The sequence below is a fragment of the Dipteris shenzhenensis genome, chromosome 31 (genome assembly GCF_047967505.1).
Source record: "Dipteris shenzhenensis isolate YYH24624 ecotype China chromosome 31, Dip_SZ_1.0, whole genome shotgun sequence".
In the NCBI taxonomy this organism is placed as follows: domain Eukaryota; kingdom Viridiplantae; phylum Streptophyta; class Polypodiopsida; order Gleicheniales; family Dipteridaceae; genus Dipteris; species Dipteris shenzhenensis.
In genome coordinates this window covers 22,752,585-22,759,489 of record NC_141626.1, presented here as the reverse complement: position 1 = coordinate 22,759,489, position 6,905 = coordinate 22,752,585, and positions in this window count along the sequence as shown.

Here is a 6,905-nt window from a genome sequence, read left to right as displayed (position 1 = left end):
ATGTGCCAGATGAGTTGAGGTCCAAGTTAGTTCCAAAAGCTGAGAAGTGCATCTTTATTGGTTATTCTCTGTAGCAGAAAGGGTATAGATGCTATAACCCTTCTACTCATAAGTTTACAGTGAGTAGAGATGTTGTTTTTGATGAGATGAGCAGCTGGTATAAACCAATAAATGTGATGATTGATGTAGATGCACAAAATGGTAATGCTGCACAGAATTCAATGCAACAGTCACAAAATATCAGTGGATCTGCACTGTCCTTTAGCAATGGTTCACATACTTTGCCATGGATAGGTAGATTGAGATCAGGAGAATCTCCTCAAAGTAATGTAGATAGTGGTACGCAGGTATCACGAAAAGGAAAAGAGAAGGTAGATCAGCCCATGTTTGATGTGAATGCAGGTCACTCTTATGTGGATGGTGAATCCAGTGGCTCAGAACAGAGCATTGATGATGAGTTGGGTATTCCTTCTATTATTGCACCTGGAGTAAGGAAGACCAGGGATGTTTTGAGAGCACCTGGAAGTGAGCCTGTTTTGCGCAGGTCTACTAGAGCTAGGTATCCTGTGGATAGGCTGAAATATGATGGATTTACATCCATTCACTATGCCTGTATGGTCAAAGTGATACAAGAACCAGAACCCACTTCTTTTGAGCAAGCCATGGAAATGCAAAATGGGAGAAAGCCATGGATGAAGAAATGGATGCCTTGGAAGCCAATGCTACATGGGAATTGGTGCCTTTGCCTAAAAATAAGAATGCAATTGGCTATAAGTGGGTTTATAAGATCAAGCACAATGCAGATGGTTTTGTGAATAGATACAAGGCAAGATTAGTTGTCAAGGGGTATGCACAGACCTATGACATTGATTATGAAGAAACATTCAGTCCGGTTGCAAGGATGGCAACTGTAAGAGTAGTCATTGCTATGGCTGCATCAAAGGGATGGTCTTTACACCAGATGGATGTAAAGAATGCCTTCTTGCATGGTGATTTGCAAGAAGAGGTCTTTATGGAGCAGCCAGCAGGTTATGTTCATGCTATTCATCCTGAGTTTATTTGTAGGTTAAAGAAAGCCTTGTATGGCTTGAAGCAAGCACCTAGAGCATGGTCTGACAAGATAGGACAGTATCTTGTCATTATTGGCTTTCAGATTTCCAAGGCAGATTTCTCACTCTATGTGAGAAAAACAGAGAAAGGGATTATGTTGCTTGTCATTTATGTTGATGATTTGATCATCACAGGTGATAGTGATGAAGATATCCTTCATGTAAAAATGCTATTGAAGCAGAAGTTTGAGATGAAGGATTTGGGAGAGCTGCGTTATTTCTTGGGCATTGAGGTGATTAGATCACCAAGTGGGATACAGCTCTTGCAGAGGCAATATGGATTGGACATGCTGTCCAAATATGGGATGACAGGCTGTAAGCCTATTCGAGTTCCTTTGGAGCAGAATATGAAGCTGAGCACAGATGCAGGTGAGCTTCTAGAAGACCCTACTATGTACAGACGCATAGTAGGAAGTTTGATTTATATGACTATTACCAGGCCGAATTTAAGCTATGCTATTGGATTGGTAAGTCAGTTTATGCAGGCTCCAAGGAAACCGCATTTGGATGCGGCTAGACGCATACTCAGGTATGTGAAGTCCACATTGCAGTATGGACTATTTTATGAGGCTAGGGTTTAGATACAGTTGCATGGATACACTGATGCTAATTGGGCTGGTAGTATTTCTGATAGACGATCTAACAGTGGATATGTGTTCTCTTTTGGGAGTGCTGCAGTCACTTGGAGTAGCAAGACATAGCCTACAGTTGCCTTGTCGAGCACAGAGGTTGAGTACAGGGGTGCAGCAATGGCTGCATGCGAGGTAGCTTGGTTGCATAAGCTACTCTATGATATGCATCAGTCTACAGATGGGCCAGTTGTCATTTATTGTGACAACATGAGCAGTATACACCTGGCAAATAACCTAGTCGATCATGCTAGAACAAAGCACATTGAAGTGCATTATCACTATGTGTGGGAGAAGGTTTTACTAGGTCTTATTGATCTAGTTTATGTTAGCACCGAGGATCAGGTAGCTGACATATTCACGAAAGCATTGGGCGCAGAGAAGCTGCACAAGTTCAGAGACCTGCTTGGTGTGCAGGAATTGGGATTGAGCTCAAGGGGGAGTGTTGAGATATCGAGCTCCACTCATGATATGCCAGGGTGACCATTGTGCATTTATGTCACCAACTTGTTAGCTGCAGACGCGGTTGGTACACCGCCCACGAATAATAACTGGATGACAGTATCCTTATCTACTTTAGTTTGTGGCTCAGTTAGTATGCCACCTTAGTTAGTTGAGTTTGGTTTGAGACCCACATATAGGGTTCTTTCTTTGTACTAGAGTTCTTTTGGCTTTCACAACTAAGAAGAGGAAAATTGTTTTCAGCCTCCACCTTTGTGTGTATTCCCCAATTGTGCATATGAGAAAGCCGCAAGTGAGACTCCTTCCCTCTCTCCCACTATCTTTACACGGCATGAGAGGGTTGTGCATCATATATGGACATGTCTGTGTCCCTCATTGAAACCAACATCGTCAAGAGAAACTCTTCCATTGTTTGGTCTTCGAAACCTAAAACCTCGAGATCTTTAACACTTGTGTCACCATCAAACCTAGATAGGACTCTGAGTGCCTCATCCTCTCATAGTCCAAAAAGAACCTCTATGTCATGGAGGAATACGTAATCTTCTCCATCAATGATGAGGGGGGACAAGGACCATAAGTTTGCTTCTAGGTTAGCGGTCTCCAATGCAAATTCTTTCTCTACTGGGGGCTCTTGAGGTAGGCTCAATGCTTGAGATGCTTCCATCTCCTCTCTTGCATGGTCAAGACTCTCTTCCATGTACATGTCAAAGTCTAGTCTAGGGACAAGGATATCAGCAGTTCTACTAGAGGGGGTGCTGGACGATGAGGCTTCTTCCTCTAAATTTCCTTCTTGGAGAAGAAAGATGAATGCCATCTCCCATGAAAGGAATCTAGTGCTTGTATTTCCCATGATCCCCCCTTCTAGGATGTCTTTTACTTCTACCATCTTAAACCCTTCCTCTGTAAGATTATCTCACAAAAGTGGACCAAGAGCTTTATAAACTTGGGTTCCTTTAGGAACAGATACTTGATGTAATCTATGGCAACCCATCTCTTTGAAGAGTGGTCAAGTGTATAAGCAAAATTTGTAAAATTCTCTTGCATGTAGAGGATGAGATCTAGAATTCATTCTTGGCTTGCATATATGTGCCTAGGACATCTAAAGTCCTATCAAACACTAAAAATAGCTCTTCCTCATGACCTACAAATATAGTTCATGAGATGAAATCATGGAACGTAGCTCTAGCTCAATCCATGGCAAATAGCGACTGATGGAGTACTTTTGAGGGTGGGAGTTTCTATGGCTCTCTAAATATGAAAGTGAGAATGTGATGTAAAAAGGGCTCTTACCCCTTTATATACATCAAAATCCTAAAAACTAAAACTAATCATTAAATCCTCGAATTTTTTTGAAAAACATTTACCATGATCTAAACGGAGAAAACATCAAAAGAAATAACATTTCAATTTAATTGTCCGTCATCGTTTGAAACAATAACTAGGATTTGACAAAAAATTAAATGCTACACTAGTCAAACACATTGTTAACAATCTTCAAAGTTGCAGGAGGAATGAAATTGGCACTATGCATTCACTTATCCACATGGCGGCTGATCTTACCACCATTTAAGGTAAAGTGGAAGGACTCTAACATGCCATCCTCCATGACCAATATGTGTTCTCACACATCCTTTAGAGTCCATTGCGATGTGACATTCACATTCTTGACATCTCCCTTTTCAACATCAATAGAAAAACTTACCCCCGTATTGTCTTCATCATTAGAGTCTAGGGGAAGCCACCGGCCATTTGTTTTCTTCCAGCGCCTGTACTCAAATGCTAAATACAACATTTGGCATGACGAATGGTATCTAATAAAACATTGTGTTTACATGCATGACATTGAAACACATCACCCTTTTGGTTGCCTAACCAGGTTCCCCAATTCATCCCAAGTAAATCTTGAAGAGCATTTTCATCTACATGCTTGGAGGACCACATAGTTTTTGTTCTATGCATATGTATATTATGAAACAAAGAAGAAAAAATGTGCAGGGGCATAAACCAAGATAACCTTACCCATTTGGATCCAAATGTAAACTTCATGGCCATGCCCACATCCTTTGCAATCTTGTCCTTGTACAATTGCAATGTCGGGTCCACATTGCTACAATCCATGTCTTGAAGTTGTGGTGGTGCAATGGTTTGTTGATGGCCATAGCTTGATGATGTCATTGGAGTAATGTATATTGCATTATACCAATACACATTCTTCATTCTTAAGGAGGCCAACTTCTCCCCTGCATGCATTTGCTCACCTAAATCCTCATGAATCACAATGAACTTGCCTGTGAATGATTCAACTGGTTCCCACTCCTTGAAGTTCGAAGGGAAAACATATACTGCCATGAATAAGAGCTCTTAGAAACCAAGCACAAAATTTCCAAATGGACTCATTACACTTACAAGTGAAAAAGGTACATAGATAGAAAGGCTCACAGTGTGATGGTATCCTAGATTGATTGAATGATGGAGGAAGCTGCATATCTTTTCCCATGTAAACATGTTGCACTTTTGTGAGCCATCCTTTCTTCCCAAACTTGAACTTCAAGATGCACCCCTTCCACTCATGCAAGATATCACCTCTCACTCTTGGGAAGCTTATGTGGACCTTTGGCCAATCCTTTCAATATATCCAATCATTTAAGCTATAGGTGCAAGGGATCCACTCATCCAATGCATTTCTGGTGTTGTGGAAGACACAAGAGGTCATAGCATTGCATGGTCTTGTAGCCTTGCTCCTCACCATGCTTGCAAAGATTGCAACAACAAGAATGGGACTCCTACAGAGGGCAATGCAGCTCCAATAGAGGCACAAAAGAGGGAGAAGGAGAGGATAAAGTAGTAGCAGCAACAACAGAGGCATAGTAGAGGGAGAAGGAGAGGGATAGAGCAGCTCCAATAGAGGAACAAAAGAGGGAGATGGAGAAGGACAGAGCGGCACCAAAAGAGGCACATAAGAGAGAGAGGGGAGAGGAGAGAGAGAGAGGGGGGGCAGGGGGGGTGGTACACAGCAAATCCATGGAAGAGAGAGGAGCTATAGCAAGCAGGCCAGCAGAGCAGGAGGGAGCAGAGAAAGAGGGGGAAGAGGGAAAATTCGTGGGAGGCAATTCAAAAATGGAGGGAATTGGTAGGCTAGACCAAAACAGTGGGGGGAAGAGGCCCTAGAAAGATGGAGGGGAGAAGAAACATCCACCACAAGGGGCCTACCATATCATTGGAGGCAGATTTGGGCTCATATGGGGGGGTTGCACCTAGTAGGAGGGTCAAACATGGGTTAAGAGGGGGGGGGATGATTTGGGTGGTCCTAAGTGTAAGGAGAGCAACCAATAGGGGCTCTCTATTGTAGGCCTACCCACCCTCCACCTCAACATACCATTGCCCCACACCTTCTAGCTCTCTCATTGGTACACCTCAAATCCCTCTCTAATCCCTTGAAATTAGGAAAAGCTAATTGGAGGCCCTTTTGAGACCCCATTTCTCTCCTAATGATATGTTTGATGGATACAGTTCTTTGCACACACCTTAAAACTATTCACTTTAAGGCCCATGAAAAGTATCATGACCACCAAACACTATAACTTGCATGGTTAGGCAGGCATATGCTCTTATTTTTTCACCACATCTCATACATGAGTATGAAAGAATACGCATTGGCGTGCTACTACCTCATGTTCATATGTCTGATGGGTACAATACTTTGCACATACCCTAAACCTACTCACGTAATGCCATGAAAAGTATCATGTCCATAAAAAACCATTTTCATGGTTGGGCACACATATTTTCATGTTTTTTACCAAATCCCATACACGAGTATAAAAAATATTCATCAATGTGATCCTATCATATGTGCATTTGTCCTATCAAGTATTAGAGTCCTATCAAGTTTCATCTTGTTTCAACTATCGATGCCCAACATAGTTATGAAAAAGCAACGTTGGTGACCCACACATGTTCTAGTGTGTGCAACTGGTTTTGTTTTAAAAACAAGGCATGTGTAGACCTATTTGAGGTTGGGGAGATGTCCAACCCATAGTTTCAACCCATGCTCTTCACTCCAAGGCCTCTAGCCCTTGATCTAATCTCTAATCCAAGGGATACATTCAAATTTGAGATAAAGCACTCCAAGCCATTAGATCAAGAGGCGGATCTAAGGGATATCGTCAAAGAATAGGGAGATGAAATATCTAACCCTTCATCAAAACAAAGATCTAATGGAGGAGATGAGAGGAAAATCTGCTTCAATCTAGGCCATAGATTAGATGGAAGATCTAATGGAGAAGATAGGTGTAAAGGCTCTTCAATTTGGGCAATAGATTTGATGGAGAATCTAAGGGAGGAGATGGAAGGCTCTTCAATTTGGGCAATAGATTTGATGGATAATCCAAGGGAGGAGATGGGTGTAGAAGGTGCTTCAATCTAGGCTAGATATTTGATGAAAGATCCGAGGGAGGAGATGGGGTGAAGAAGAGGCTTCAATTTGGTCCATAGATTTAATGGAAGATCCAAGGGAGGAGGTGTAGGCCATAGATTTTATGGGAGATCCAAGGGAGGAGATGGGTGTAGAAGGGGCTTCAATTTGGGCCATATATTTTATGGAAGATCTAAGGGAGGAGATGGGTGTAGAAGACCCTTCAATCTAGGCCATAGATTTGATGGAAGATCCAAGGGAGTAGATGAATGTAGTAGTCACCTCAATCCT